Source organism: Pogonomyrmex barbatus, unplaced genomic scaffold (assembly GCF_055798465.1).
Source record: "Pogonomyrmex barbatus isolate J1 unplaced genomic scaffold, ASM5579846v1 scaffold2, whole genome shotgun sequence".
Taxonomy (NCBI): Eukaryota; Metazoa; Arthropoda; class Insecta; order Hymenoptera; family Formicidae; genus Pogonomyrmex; species Pogonomyrmex barbatus.
This window is the reverse complement of record NW_028297116.1, coordinates 1076629-1093851: the sequence shown is the minus strand read 5'-3', so window position 1 is coordinate 1093851 and position 17223 is coordinate 1076629. Positions and strand designations below refer to the sequence as shown.

The following is a 17223-nucleotide window of genomic DNA, read 5'->3' as shown; positions in this document are numbered from 1 at the left end:
TCAGTCAGTTCGATACCGAGCGCCGAAGCGTTCGGTTCGCCCCGATCCTGGCGTGCGTCGTTTCGTCATCGGTTTTCGCGTCTCGTCGCGCGCCGCTCCGGAGCAGGTCCGCGCGGGCCCCTTCGTCCCCCCTCTCCTTCCTACGCTCACTCCATTCCCCCCCCCCCTCTCCCCACGGTTTGGGGTACCGCCGGTCCGTGTCGACCGAGAGATGACGAGGGGCACGGAGCGCGCCGCGGGGGTGATTGCGACACGCGGAAACGCGATGTCACGAGACATGTGCACACCGCGGAGTTAGAGAAAGCTCCGTATGTATTGGTCATTACTCGCTACATTGGATCTTCGCGCGAGCGAGATTGAGGGGCATCATCTATCAATCGTCAGCCCCCGACGAGGGGAGGCTTCCGACCCCCGATTCTTCCTGCCGCGACGAAGATAAGTCCGTCGCTTTGTGAACGGGACCGCTTATTATTACACAGGTCGGACACACCGGATGAGGGGACAATGAGTCATTTCAGTCATGTGCACCTTTGCGAGGCTTTGTGAATGAGCTTTTGAATTTCCGGGCCGTGGCGAGCGGCGAGATCGCGGAGGGGACGGTTGCTGTTCCTCCTCCTCCTCCTCCTCCTCCTCCTCCTCCTCCTCCTCAATGGGTCCTCGTGCGGGCGAGCATCGGGGGGAAGAAAACGAAGCTTAAGTGCTGTCGCGCTAGCAGCGGTCGTCTCGTAAGTACACTCGACTGTTACATTTCGGTTTATCTCACCGCGGCTACCTGTTAAGGCTTCCCTTTCAGGACGCGGTCTCTTCGGCGCTCCGTCGCTTCGTGTACCAGATGGAATTTCGAGAAGACGGCTTTCAATGAAATTCCCTTCGGGCGAGAGAAAATAAATTGCTCGTCCACCGCTCGTACGCGCGAATTTCTCTTCGAAGCGAAGGGTTACCATTTCGAAACTACTATGGGAACATTGAATACTCGTAATCGTACTCTCGTCGCCGTTGTACGAATTAATCTTAAAAAAAGCGTTTCGACTAACTCGATTGGAGAATGCCGCGTCTCTCTCTCTGAGGTGAAGGCGCGATTCCGCGAGAAATCGAATCTATTTAATTTTTCAAAATTGGTACAGGCGCGTCCGTGTGGAATTCATTTGATTGCTCGCGTGAGAAACGCGTTTGGTTATTATTCGCGGAAAATTAACCGTTGCGAGGAGGGGGGGGGGGAGGGGGGGGGGAAACAAAACGCGCATACGGAAGGAATGTAGCGAGTAATATGCCGAGCACGCCGTAGAGTATGCGCGGTTTGTTCCGCCGTGCGGAACGGTAAATGGCGGGATGGTTCATAGTGAGCGGGCATATATATCCCACGCACTACGCATATCGACCCTCTTCTCGCATCTCTTGCCCTATTAATTAAGCGGCTGAGCGATGTGATTTAGCGAATACCAAAACAACTCGACTGCGAAATGAGAGAGAAGGAGAGTACGCGTCGGACGCACGCGAGACGGACGATCGTCAGAGAAATAGGATCGACTGGCCGTATGCTAGGAATGCACAGCATTAAATCGAAACGCGAAACGATGATGTGCAAACGTACCATTGTTAACGGATTAAATGATTATTGAGATTACGTTATTGAGTATGATCGAAACCGCGATACCATCGGTCGCGATTTTGTAATCGGCCGCATTTAACACTTTCTCGAAAATGACGCAAAATAACATGCGGATAAATGCGGCACTCTCTGTCAGCTTTAATCATCTGTCCTGTAAAAATATTTTGATTTGCGAAATCAGCGTCAGCTTGTCGCGCGTAATCGCAAAAACTTTCAAAATATTCGTGCTTCTGTACATATGACAAAAAAATATATTGGTTACAAATTGATTTAATTCCAATGTTTTAATAAAGTAAAAAAAATATTTATATAAAAGATATTTGTATAAATATCTGTTATATAAATTTTTTTATCATGGTCCTTTATAAGTATTAAATGGTGCAAGATCCTCCAGGAGAGTACATGGACAATTCTCTTCATTTTCTAACTCTAAAAATAGAACCAAGTGGTTTTTCTCGCACAAATTGATATTCCTCATTTCGCAAAAGTAAGATACTGAGAAATCTGAATTACCCTTAATACCTTTTGATTTGAAGAATAAAATATGAAACGTAAGATTTATTAATTTTCTGACGACACAAAAAAATAAAGACTTGGAGATATATAAAAATAATTAACAATTTTTATTATTTGAAAATTAATAATAACATTTTCGTTATAATTGTCATTCAAGCTAAATCAAAGTGTTTTCTGATCTTAAAGCGTTATTCAAAACTTGCAGAAAAATATCAAAAGAAATTTTAATTTAAACATTTCTACCGAAGGATTGAAGAATTATAACTTTTCTATCTTCATTTATATTGTTTCGAAGTTTAATTGTTCAAAAGCTTTATTAAGATTAAAGGATGTTATCAAAAACTTTCAATTTCTTTAGAGAGGTAAACCAGAGGACTTCAATTATGTCAAAACTCTAAAAATAGGATTTGTGGATTTATACTACAAAGAGATTCCGACAAATCTTAAAACATTAAAACTTTTTACTTTAAAACAAAAAAAAAATTGGTGGACGGACAACTTTGAAGAAGTTCCTGAAGAAGTCTTTTATTGCTTTTGATTAAATTCACTATTTCAAGGTAACAAAACTGACAACTCAATTTTCTTTATTTAAACATGCAGATTACTAATTTACAGCGAAAATTCACACAGTTGCAATTACTTCCTTTAATTCCGTTTTCTTTCCTTATTTCTTCGATTCTTATGTATGTATATACATATACACATACAATACACACACACACACACACACACACACACACACACACACACACACACACACACACACTTATATATATACATAATTTAATTCCTTTGTAATTTACAGTAGAATTGCGAAACGTTCAAAGGAATTTCTCTCGCAACGTACACACCAACGTACATATAGTGGAAACTCGCAGGTTTTTTAGATACCTGTTAATCGCAGCTCATTTTGCATTGTGCGCAGGGTGACTTGCTCTCGTTCTTGTTTCAAACAGAACACGCTAAATTGCGATCGTGGAGCGCACAGGAAGCAAAGTGGCAGCGTTTTGTCGGAGCTGCGAAAGTCCTTGCACGGGAACCGCCCTTAAAAAACGGGCCGTGATAAAAAAAAGAAGAGAATTTTTTGCTCGTGTACACGGCAAGTGAAAAGGCTGTTTTTTTTAAAACGGGTAGCATCGAATTACGTTCGTGTCTCTCTCTCTCTCTGAAACAAATGTCGGACGAACAAGAAGAGAGAAGAAGAGGAGAGAAAGAAAATATATCTTGTTCCGCGAATATTCCTCTCTAAGACTATAAGCGATATATAATAAGAAAGGCAAATGTGCGAATTTACAAATTCGTGCATGTGGTGTTTGCGAACATTGCTGCTAAATATTTTTTTATCCCATCGCTCTCTCTCTCTCTCTCGTTAAAAGAGAGCAGTAAAGGCACCTGCGGACATGCGTCCGGAAGAGCCTCTGTTCCGCGTTATAAATCTTTTTCAACTTTTCAAAGTTTTGGCAGTACATCGTTTGGTAGTACAGAGTGTCAAAATTGTACGCAACTTGTTCTGAGATTTGCGAAAGCGCAAAAAGGGCGTGTTCTCATAACTGGAAAACGCGAATTCTTCCAGACGTATAAATATCTCTGAACTTTTGTTATCACGTTAAGATACAAAATACAACCTCTAGGTGTTTATTTTCGATTTCCAAATGGCACACGTAGTTCGGAATGGAAACCGACCGATCGTACACGGGGAGAAAAGCAAAGCGAACAAAATAAGTTAACGTACGTAATATGGAGTATAGGAAAAAAAACCATTGGCGCACCCGACCGACCCGAAGAAAAGGGGCTTTTTTTCTCGTTTCGGTAATATTGAATATAACACTCCAAGGACGCCTGGAAGTTCCGATCGTACCCCCCTTATTAGGAAAGCGTCCGGAAGCCACGTTGATCCGCCATTATCGCCTCTGCGCGGAATACGAAATGAAAGTGCCTCGTCGAGACGTTAGTGTCCTCGCAGTTTATTTGTAACTCGATTACCGAAGCGACGATCTGGATTTTCAGAACGGGAATCGTGAGCACGATGGGGATCATAAGTTGCGACGCGACTTCTGGAAGCACAGTCCGGCGATTAAGTTAATACCTTACTCTCAGAGACCGTAAGGACTTTTGTTTAACTATCGATATTAAAATTTCTCGACCGCGCGCGCGAAACAGCCCCGAGTACCTTAATCGTTTCCCAAGCAACTTGGGAATCTATCTCAACGTTCGCATTAAGGAGAGAGAGAGAGAGAGAGAGAGAGAGAGAGAGAGAGAGAGAGAGAGAGAGTGAGAGAGAGTGGGAAGTTTAATAAAATTACATTTTTCAAAGTTCGCGTTCTCGCAAAAGTGCACGGACGTGATTTCAAGTCCGCGAAGTATTCTAGAAAAAGGTCATATGTGAAGTGTCTCGCGGTGCTTACGTTGACCAGCGTAAATTTATACGGATTGAGACTGAAAATGCATGGTACAACGAAATATTCACGGTATGCTCGCTGGTCCCGCGCATTTAATACTCGATTATAAAGAGATTACGAAGAATTGAAACTAGGAACAATTCCAATATCTGATGAAAGGGGATTTGAATCATTGAGCACCGGGTGACATACACGATCCGACAAAACTGGATTATCGCTACAAAATGTACAACTGGCGGGAGAAAATAATCAAACGCAAATGTCGGAAGTATATATTTGATATACGGAACACGCAAATTTTATTTAGCCCGTTGATTGAAAAATAACATTTCGTCGCATTCCATTATCGTTTCCGAGTAGCGGAACGATACCGCCGCGTATTTTCACACGGAGATAAGTTAACGGCTAAATCTGAACGATCTGAACGCGTCCCGTTGTATTACCGGCCGCGGAGGAGTGTTAATTTCCGCGTTTTAAGACATTTTCCGTTTATCGATTAATAAAAACGCTAAATAAAGCTACGATGCGGACGATGATAAAGCGGCCGGCGGACGCTGATCGGTGATCGGATCGTATTTTCGTAGCGACTATCTATAGGAAAATACAGCGCGGCATTTTATGTAATGAGCCGGCAATTATCCGCGACGGAGAAATATCGAATGCGCCCGATTATAGGTATATATATTTTTAGTATCAACGGTACGTACCTTCGAGCGGCCTGCTGGAAAAAAGGGTTTATGCGCGGCAGCCTCACCGTGATTAAAACAAAGAGGAAACGCTCTTGCGTGTCTGTCCCTTCGGCGATTTTCACGAGCCTCAGAGAGAGAGAGAGAGAGAGACGCGTATTCTTTTTTTATATGTTCTTCTTTGCGGATTTAAGGGTTGGTTTACGGTTTGCCCGTTGGAGAGGCAAACTCGATAAACGTGTCAACAGAATAAAATGTGAAGGGCCGCCCCCCCCCCTCCCCGCTTAGGGCAAGGGACTCGTCGGCATTTAACTTTCTCCCTCGATATCTATCTACGGGGGAATTTGAAAGTCCTGGTTTTTATTGCCGCGCGTATTTGCCGCGCCGGTACGTTGCGTGCGTGCGGTGCGTTTTTTTTTATTTCGTCGTTCGAATATTGAAATTCTATTAAATAACAGCTGTTTATTTTATTGATATTAAACTTCCATAAAATTACAACTGTCATATTAAATTTCCATCAATTCGCCAGCACTTGATGGCAGTGCGTGCATGTTTATGGAAACAGTATTGAACGTGGATTATGAATGTCGGCATTATACAACTGAACAATTAACAACGCGAGAATTTCCATTTCGTGAAAATACATAAATACCGCGACCAGGTCGCGTTCTTTCCATTTATATATAATTCCGACCGCCGAAATTATTTCACGTCAAGCACGGCTTTTACGGAATAGATTCAAAAGCTATTTGTCTCAAGGTTTATCCCCCCCTCCCCCGGTTTATCTTCCGTGCTTACCTAAACTGCTACAAATCGAATACAGATTTTATTCACGTTTGTCGGGATGCCTCGATCGTTTCCGCGACTAAATATTTTCATCCGAAATGCCGCGCGCAATGTTTGATCGAAAACTAATCACTTTCGGGGGGGGTGGGGGGGGGGCGTACAATCGTCATGCCGAATGGCACAAGGTTTCGATTTCGTGCAAATACAAATACAAATAGCTGCATGTATCGCACGCGGGAGACAATATCGGCCCAAAATGGAAAATCTACCTCGCTCGTCGACCTGGACATCACCGTCTCTCTTTGTCGCTTTTTATCTCTTCAACTAGGCCACGCGCAGTCGGGGATGAAGCTGTTCAGCTCCAAGGGGGTTGCAACTGTTACGCCAAACTTCCATACCGTACCGTCTTAACTTAAACGGTCTGGTTTGCCTGCAAATATTTGGGAGAGCTAGCAAAGTCGTTTCCACATTCGTGTAACAACTCTAGTGAGCCAGAGGCGAGGGAAACGCGATGGCGATGAGGCTATTGCACGACGCGGAATATGGACTCGTACGTAGACAATTCGCCTCGAAAACTGCCAAACGTGCTCCATCCAGAACTAGAGAAGAGAGTACAAAGAGTACGGAGAAGTGGCAATTGTTTCAATATTTAATAACGAAAATTAAAGCGTTTTGGGAAATTAAAGTGTAAATAATAAAACGTCGTTCCCAGTTAATTCTATTTGACTTTGTCTTAGATAGAAGTTTCCAAGCTGGATCGTTAAAGCTTATTGTAAATTCAAAGTTTTCGGAAAGTAATTGTTTTCCACTGAGTCTTTAGTGATAGAAATAGTTGAATCCAAATTTACTCTACTTGCTTTTACGATTAAAATCGAATTTACCGCGAATCAGTTTTCATAAATATAAATCTATTTCATGATTAATTACAATTTTATCGAATGTCAGTTTATTATTGGAATAATTTCTGATACACAAGGCTGATAAAATTAATAATGTCAGAAAAACTGTCAGTAACACGAAATTGCAGATATTTGCACATTTGAATCTTTAACACAATTAGAATAGTTGAATAAAATTCTAATTTGTATTAATTGCGGTTAATTTAAATTTAGTTAAATTATATTGTAAAAACTCAAATACCACTTACTATCCTGACCATCGTCAAAGACTTTTGATCGCGATGACATTGATAATTTATAATTTAATCTTGGCTAATGATACATACCGTGGAAGAAACTACTCAATAAAAAAAAAAAAAAAAATTGCTAAATATAGCGAGCTCATTAAGAGTCCAAGCTTTTAATTAAAAGTAAATACCAGTACTTTCATGATTTCCTCGAGGGCAAGATTACAAAGCGGGTAACATAGAGTAGTCTTGTCTGAGCCAATAAAAAATTCATCTCGTCGTACAAAAACGACGGAAGGATCTTACCTCTACATTCAATTTCGAATTTAAAATATCTAGATCTAAAGTGGCAGCTCGGCGATGCGAAGGAGCGCCTGCATCTCTCAGTTCTAGAATACCTTCTACTACTGAGCGAACGATTATAATTTTAACGGGGGGCGATATTAAATAACGCACAAAAGCGAGAGACTCACGAGGGATTCGCGACGTAATGCCTTTCCTGTGCCTCTCCTGTGCCTCCACTAACGGAAACGTCTCGCTCGTTGATTTCTCGCAATCTCCGCGTTTTCAATTTACGGTCTTTACCTACCTCGCCGCGCCGCCGTGCATAAAATATGATCCAACAATAATGAAAGTGACCTCCCCCCCTCAAATGAACGATCTTTTCAAACTTTCACGCCGGACGGGAGCTCGTTTGGGGCTGCTTAATAAATGATTTACGAGCGAGACCGTTACGGCAACACGACCGCAGAGTGGTGGTTCTTCCGCAGTATATTCTTCTCCGTTTGCTCTCTCTCTCTCTCTCTCTCTCTCTCTCTCTCTCTCTCTCTCTCTCTCTCTCTCTCTCTCCCGGTGTGTTTCATCCCTTGGGTGTGCATTTCTGCTCGATAAGAGATACAACGTCCATCCGTTCTCGTTGCATTTTGCCGTTGTCGCATTCCCCCTCCTCCCCTCCTCCCGGGCAGCCATTATTTTCCAAACAGCAGACAGTTGCGCAGATTTTCTCAGTGGTTTTGACATGTGTCTTTCGGGGAATCACTGGATGGCTCGACGCGTGCTGCTAACAGAGGTTGTTACACGTCACATATTTTCTGTAAAATTGAAACAAACGACTCTTGTCCCGTCGCCGACAGACGAGAGTAATTCTTAAAGCACGCGAGCGGACGGAACATTGGACCCAGCAAGCTAGACGAATAAAATCTGAATCGTTTGCTAGCGGATGATGAGAATTGCATTTTACGTTTGAAATAAAATAAATTTTCTCTTGAATGAACGAGAGATATTAGGCATCACGCAAATTAGAATGTTATTATAATACGATACGACGCACCATTCATTAAAATAATTGATACCCGAAAATTCAATTTCAATTTACTTAAAACGAGCAATATAAACAAGTTGCAAGCTCAAAATGGAAAATGGGTTAATTAATATTCATTAATAGTTAACTATAATAATTCCATATTTTACGGCAATTGACAAGATAATAGCAAATGTCAAAATTCATCACGCAGTATAAAGTACGTCGCCTCGTGCAGGTCCTCGTGCACGATTTGTTGCCGTACGAGACAACAAGTCTCAATCACCTCGCGGGACAATGGACATTTTTATTCAGCTAGCGTTTCCCAGCTAGTATTTCGATTTTGCAGAACTTATTCATTTGTACGGCTGCTTTGTGCCCCGGCAAGGTACGGCAGCCGGTTATGTTATATAAAATATGATTGACTCGCACTGGTTGAATAACTGGATACAATAACGCATAACGAAATCAATAATCATCCGGACATCGCGCTTTGCCGTTGATAATTTTGAGAGCCGCCCTTTGTGCCACTGTGTGCTACTGCGTGTACTACTATTTTGGAAATTTAATATCTCGAAAACAATGACCCCTAACGGCTACCCGGAACTTTATTTATACTTTATGTCACTATTTACATTTTCACAATATACTCCGCGATTTCCACATATTTGGAAAACGCATCTGACAATTATTATTATTATTATTACGCCGTTATGTTTATTGAAAAAAAATCGCCTCTTTGATTGAAAAGGATTTTGATTAAAATTCCAATTTAAGCGTGTAATTCGAAATTATTTTAAATATTAATTTATACAAATGCAAATTCAAGAAGCATCTCCCTTTTACCCGTAACAGTTACTTGTAGTACAGATTGGAGAAGCGAGTTTTCTTTCCGAGTTATTTTTACGTGCGTTCTATTTCACATTAAATATTTAATTATCTCTCGTTAACGTCGTTAAGGTCGCTCGCTGAGAAAAAGCGATATCGAACGATATCAATGGACGCGCTAAGACGTTTCCGACTTCGTAACAACGTCTCGCAAACTCGCGCGCTTATCGCCCACGCGATAATCCACCTGCGCCACTTGACATTTCCAGTTGTTGTTGTTGTACACTGGAAATTGTATAAGACGCGCTCTGCGACATCGAGAACACGATTGCGCGACGTGCGTAAATCGCTGTTGATCCCGCCGAAGTCGCAGACGATCGACGATCGCAGACTCGAAAGGGGGGGATTAAAGGGCAGCGATTAAAGGGTGGATTACGCCGTAGAGGACAAATTTGACGGCGCGTTCGCGAAGGCCTTCTTCCAGAACATTGGCTCCGGCTTTCCTCGACAAAGTCCCACTAAATTCGCCGTCAAGGGATCGATACTCTTTTCCCAGCGATGCACAAACTTTCCCGTCGGCGAGAGAGATATTAAGAAGAAACGGACGACATTGCTCGTACACACACTTCTCTCTACGGTGGAGAGGGGGGGGGAGGAGGGGTGACAGATGAAATTGCCACCAAGGCATCGTAGTATCATATGTAATGTGAGGCACTCGTACTAAATATTGATTTTTCTTTTACTCTCCCGAGTACCCCGTGAAAAATATCTTTTTCCCGCGAAAAATACATTTTTACGTTAAGTTTTTCGCAAAATGTAACATGTCGGCATTCTGGATATTTCCATCGTTAAAAATGAAATTATAGTTATAGGATAATTGAATACGATGGCGAATATATATCATTTATCGGAAATTAATTTCCAGAGAGGCTAATTAAGCGAGGGACCGCATTAAAGTCAAAAGAAAATATGATCGTTGCTATAATTATCTCTCGATAATATAACAAATAAATCGCTGTTAATTTCTTATTAAAACGGGAAATAAATGAAAACAGCAGTCGGACCGGCCGCGCGATGGCTCTCGGCGTTTCAACGTCGTCCGTTGTTGAAACAACGTGAAATTTTTCCAAAGCGTTCATTAAACATTAAACGATCACGCCATCGGGGACGTCGCGATGTCGCGTACGCAGAAGTATTCTCGAGGTAGTCTCGCGGGCAATAGGACGATATTTTCACGTCGACGTGGACGTATATAAAATGGCAGCGCGGCGCGAACTGGCAAGAAGCCTCGAGTGCGAGATAAACAGGCTGCTTTTATTTCCGTCGGCCGGTTTTATGTTCGGTCGGCGCAGTCTTTTCGCGCATTTAGTTTCCGCCACTAACCAAGTTACGACCACCGGGGACGGTGGACGAGCGGCAGCAGAAATTGAGGGTTACCTCGGCGAGAGGTAAATTTCGCCGCATCACCTTGTGTACCGCGTAATTGAGGGATTATCCTCCGTAAACACACGTGATTGGCTAATTTTCATTATCTCGATCGGTACGCACGAGTGCGCGAGCGCCACTGTAATCTCGATGATTATTCGGAGCTTATGTATAAAGGGCGAAAGGGCGTTTTCCTGTTTACTTTCAGGTAAACATCGTACTTACAAATTTTCATTTAGCAATACGCGTCGTGAAACTTTGTTTCACGCGGTATTACCATAACCAAACGAACATACACACACAACGAATATACACAATACACGATACACAATCGCGAGTAATGAAAGTCAGTAATGAAACAAAAATGCGACGCGCTGTAAATATCTTGAAATAAAAAATATAAATATAAATGGTATTGTAAATCGATATTGTGTAATATAATTTTCAATCTTTAAATAAGATCGGGTGAAATTCTTCGGCAGGAAATACGTTCAACACATTTTTTAATAAAATTAAAAGAGCAATAGGTGAAAAAAGGCAAAACTTAAATTTACGTAACTTTGTGAAAAATGGTCGTAAAGTAACGTTCAGAGGCTGAAGCTTCAGCTTTTAAATTCCTCCAAGTTTTTTTCTCGACGGCGCTTCTGCTTCAAGTGACCTCATTTTTGCGATTCCAAATGATCCTTTAATTTTGAGGAGTGCATTATTTAACGCGAGAAATAAAATATTCTCCTATCGCGAGTGACTGAAATTAAAAATTTTAAGATAACAGTAAATTGATTTCTTATTGAATAACGCCAAACGAGGGGATTAACTAGATTATTTAATTCTCTAGAGGGTTAAGTGACTGCGGGATGAAGTGATGGGATCAACTGGACAATGCACAAGGTCCATTTTAGTATAATTTATGTTAAGAGATGGATTATCCACACATAGTACCTCCTCGTGCAATTTATATTCCACGCTGAATTAATTAAGAGACGATTTTAAAGAGATGGTATTTTTTTTTTTTTTTAAGAATTTTCCCCGTGTCATATATGTAAATTACAAAGTATAGATACATCCTCTCGCACCCCTTCGTTCTCATGAATAAACCGCCATTGTTATATACCCTGCGTCTATTTCTGAAGTTTAATAACGGCAGAGTCATTTGGATCGGAAGAGTGAATTTATACGGATGGAAAATGAGATCGTTGTGAGCGGTATCCGCGCTTTCGAAGATCAATTTGACTTTGCGGTTTAGGTAAAGCCAAAAGGAAAGAAACGTTTCGCAATATGGCCATCGCACGACGCAATATGTCCGCGGTATATATATATATATATATATATATATATATGCATATTTCATGTTGAAAAAGAAGTTGGCTATTATTGCATGATTCTGACGAGTGCACATCAGTTATAATCGAAAAACTTTACTCGTTATCACAAAACCGCGATTCCCATAATCGTTTTTATTTGCAAATTTCCAATCTTTTGTTTTTTCCCCTCAGAGAGAGAGAGAGAGAGAGAGAGAGAGAGAGAGAGAGAGAGAGAGAGAGCCAGTTAATAGCCTGTCTCTTCACACACACACATATATATATATATATATATATATGTATATATATATATATATATATCTCATTAAATATATTATTTTACTTACGCATACGAGCCCGAATAAAAGCAAAATATAATAATTTATGCATATGAATCCGAACAAAAGCAAATACATCGAACGTCATTTCTAATATCTTTCAAATAGCTTCAATTATTCACGATATCGCAATGACGAACATTTTTTTTATGTTTTTAATATTTTTAATCATATATAACAACAAAATTATCGCAAAAATAAATGCACGGTATCGTTTTATCATATTATTAGATAGATTAACAACATAATTTCTACAATCTGTCGTTATCACATAATAAAAATCTGTTTTACATTGTAAAATATTTTTAATAATTTTTCTGTAACGAGAATAATAATGAGCATATTCTCTCGCGGTTCAAGGCTCAATCGCAACAAAAAAACATATCAATATTAATTACGCATCAAGATTTTAACTATATATTATTAATTCTGTTCCGCATAAATCCGCATAAATTAATATTGTATTCTTTATAAAAATTTTTGGATTTCGACAAATGTTGTAATTATTAAAAATGTAAATAACGCGCAGACTATATTTACTCTTAATATTTAATGAAACATCTTTGAGCCTGAGCGATTAATTCATCCTTAACCCACACCGCTCGATCGGATTAAATTAGGAGTAATAGTAGTTTATAAATGCGAGTCTTCATTAGCAGCTACCGAATGCATTGCATTTTTGAATGCACATATCAATCTTTATTCATAGCTTTTATAAATTTGCTTTTCCAATTTTCGTAACGAATTTAATGAACGCATTTTGAATGGCTAAATCAGTATTAAATCGACAATTCTATTTTCGAAAAATGAATATCATTTAATATCATTCATCATGCAATATCTCGAATAGAACGCAAAGGGATTAATTCGATATTCACAGCTTACAAGTATTGGCTTTTACATCGGCGATTGCAGATGACAACTGAATACTTGAAATATACATGGCATATCAGTTCTTGTTTATAGCTCCCATAAATTTGTTTACAACAAATTTAATAAATGTAATATAATCCTTAATATCCAGAAAATATTTGTTTTCGATAAATGAATTTATAATATCTCCGAGCGAGTGACCTTTGTTAACGCAAAATTATTAGCGGTTTTACAAATATTACTTTTTTATGCTCTGTCAAAGATCACAACATTTCAAATATCGATTCCCATTTTTTAATTAATAAATCCCACTAAGTAAATTCGTTCATAATGGGTGTACAATAAACGCATCTCTAATATCCGGTATGATATTCGCCCTTATCAACGGATTCATTGTTCTCCGCCGCGTTAACGTTAGCGGATGAGGAGGGGGAGGGGGGAGGAGGGCACGGCAGGATTAACCCGAAATTATTGGCAGCTCATAATTACTGGCTTTCTATTGCCTGTTACAGATTATGGCGCACCGTACGCACACGACCTTTTCGCCTGCCAGTCATCCCGCCTCGTACGTCATAATCGGCTCGGATGCAATATCGCCTCGTCAGTGATTCTCGGGCGGCACAGTTCACCTGGCCGGGGACCAGAAAGTGCAGAGGAGAGAGTGCTCGGATCAGAGAGAGAGAGAGAGAGAGAGAGAGTGAGCGACAGAGCTCGGAGGAGAGCGAGATGTGAGGAGCAGGTTCGACGCGCGTTCAGCGGCGATTCAGCGGAATGAGGTGGCGGCCGGACGGCCGGCACCGGACGGACTTCCGAATTGGGACGGGAATAAGCCGCTCTCCCGTCGGCGATCGAACGCGGGGCACTCGCCCCACGGCGAAACTACGGCGCTCACCCTTCCTTTCGAGGGGAGCGTCCTCGAAAAACAACGACCTCGATCCCCGTCCTCGCGCCGCCGTCGTCGATCGTTTCGATGATACATATATATATATCTCGTGGAGATAGACGCTTCCGGGACGGACGCGGCTCCTATGCATATGTATAGCCCGCGTCGAAGTGTGTGCGAACGATGAGAGTCAAGGTCGAATCGGCCATCCGGCCGTTCCGGCGGACCGATATCTGAATCATGGGCAGACGCAGTCGGAAATAGCGCGCTCGATATCGTCTCCTAGACGCTACTCCTGGCTAAAGCGAGCGTATGTTATTGTCTCCGATTGGCAGTGAGAGCTAAGATCGAGCTTTAGCCTCGATCCGTCTCCCACGCTCTTCTCTCTCTCTCTCTCTCTCTCTCCCTCTGTCTCTTATTTGAAACTTGAAGCGGATGTACCGCGGCATGTAATGCGAACGTTATGTAGATAACGCAATATTTGCAGAGGGATGGGGATATAGGCGGAAATGGAATTTGATTTACTGAGTGATATAAGTAAACGCAATTGTGAAGTATATAAAATTTAATAGTCGAGATCGCTCGGCAGTGATGTGAGCGAATGTTTCGTAAAGAAGCGTTCTTTCTTCTATGGCAAAAGTATCGAAGAGACAGGATTGAATTTATGAGTGACAATAGACAGAGAAGACAATATGAATAAAAAAAAGTGAGATATAAAATTTGTCAAAGTTTAATAAGCTAAATGATTATTGTGATCACAAAAATATTATTACCTAGTGGACCTTGTACCGCTGGAATGAGACATTTGAAGTTTCAGTTATTACATCATGCTCGTCCAATATAGTTTCGACAACTCTCTCTCTCTCTCTCTGATTATCTTCATAATAATGGAGAACTGAATTGTGTATCGTAAATTGTCCTTCAAACGAATTCGACATAAATTATGATGAAAGGATATTGAAAACATTTAATATCGCAAATTGACAATATTGAATATTACGGCGGAGCTTCGAACAAAAATCGCGGATGGTAATGCGTCTGTTGCTACCATAAATTAGGTCAATGTTTCAGAAATCTCTTCGTGCAATCTCCGCGTGCAAAGCGCGCTAACGTGGCTTTAAACTCGACAGAGGTAAAAATTGAAACGATGACGTGTTCTTCCCCGCGACGGCGATGCGACAAAATGTGCAAGCGCGAAAGTGGTTTGCACGATATCCATTTAGAAAGGAACCATTTTAACCACTTTGCGCGGAGAAGCGTTTTATTACAAAAAGGCAGACAACGTCATCATGTAGAAGCAGCGATTCACGAGACGTCAACTCAAGGAACCGAGAATTTCGCTGACAACGTGTAGTATTTTACAGGTACGTGGACTTGTACATTTTGTTTTAAAATAAAAATACATCGTAAAATCGAAACGTGAATGTTTCAATAGAAAACACTTTACAAAGTTGAGACTTTTAGAAAAACATATAAAAAAGTGTCAAGAAAGTTGTATTGTACCGTATTCAAAAAATTTTTGTATAATATAAATCTGTTTCAATTTCTTATAAAAATAGTATATAAAAAAATTTAATGAAAACTTTTATTATAAAATATATTTTATTTTATAGTAAAGTTTATTATATTCAAAATTTAAAAAATTTTTTAAATTATATATAATAAATAGCGATATGATTAAAAATAATAAAATATGTATTTATAATTAATAAATAAATAAATACATATATATGTATGTATGTATGTATGTATGTATGTATAAAATACATATATATGTATGTGTGTGTGCGTGCGTGTGTGTGTTTAATTAACGGCACAAAGATATGTACTTTTTTAAATAAGTAGAAGAAAAGAGGATCATCGGAGAAATTTTATAGAAAGATCGAAAAGGCATATAAGGTGCTTCATTTCATTTTGATTCTCGCCATCGATCATGATGTCCGCAATTTAAAATGCGAACGCCATAACCAACCAATGGATGCTCTTTTCGATAATCTTCCTATGGCTTCTCTCTTCAGAAAGTGCATTTCTTGTGTTAAATTTAGATGTTAAATAAAACTTTTCAAATCTGATTCATCATCCTTGTAGTATTCTTCCACTCCATTTATTTCTGTTTCGGGATCTTGCTCTCCCGCTTCTTTCACTTCCGCTCGTTCTTTGTTACTGCGATTATCGTAGATGTGTCTCTCTCACTCTTTTTTGAAGTCTTTTACACTCGACGTTTGTCGATATCAGTTAAAAGCGCAGTTGCCACCTTTAGAATATTGGTTTCCCGCACAGCTGCTCGTTCATTGATATATTCAGCATATTTGAAATCGTTATTATCATAATGCTCTTTCTAAAAAAAGATCACGAAAAAATAAACATTTCTGCTAGAAATTCCTTTTGAAAAAGAAAAAAAATAAAATGTTTACATACGTATATGTATATTCCTTTCTCTTTTCAAAGAAAAGTTGTCAAAATTTATATAAATTTATTTATAATAATAAAATAAATTTTAACTGAAAAATTTTTTTTCTTTCTATTCTTAAGAATCTAAAGTTAGCATCTTCAGATCTTTGAAAATCAAAAAAGACGTAGTCATCTACTCGATTCTCTGAATTGATCTAGAATGTATATCTTCGAACTCAACATCAGACTATTCTGTACACGAGCGCTCAAAAATGCCTCCCCCCTTAAGTTGTCGAACATGATGTATGAACATCTAGATGCAATATAACTGGGTATATTCTGCCTGAAACACTACTAACTTAAGAGGGAAAACATTTTTGACCGCTAGTGTACATAACACAAAGAAACACGATTTGCCTAGGATACTGGTCTTTTAAAAGATTCGAAATACCTTATAATACCTTGAAATACCAACCTTCAAATTATTTAATTTTTATGTTATTTTTTGTGTTTTTATGTAACATAAATTTTTGTGTAACAAAAAATACATTTTATATATATATATATATATAAAATGTATTTTTTGTATATATATATATATATACAAAAATGTGTATATTATATATATATATATATACAAAAAATACATTTTATATATATATATATATATATAAAATGTATTTTTTGTTACACAAAAATTTGTGTTACATAAAAACACAAAAAATAACATAAAAATTAAATAATTTGAAGGTTGGTATTTCAAGG

At 39.5% G+C, this 17223-nt stretch overlaps 1 protein-coding gene across 4 annotated transcripts in view; it reads left to right on the top strand.

Annotated features, from left to right (window-relative positions):
• The first annotated feature begins 1 nt into the window (after position 1).
• The window catches only part of LOC105430561 (retinal guanylyl cyclase 2), a 59077-nt gene continuing 41855 nt past the window's right edge, over positions 2-17223 (top strand). For 2 of the 4 annotated variants that reach the window (XR_016139051.1, XM_089076078.1), the window contains exons 1-2: positions 2-725; positions 13697-15431. The gene's annotated coding sequence lies outside the window, so the exon portion shown is untranslated. Of the gene's footprint in view, positions 726-8015; positions 8192-13696; positions 15432-17223 lie in introns of those variants that run through there. The other 2 variants (XM_089076076.1, XM_089076077.1) reach the window with 2 other exon arrangements.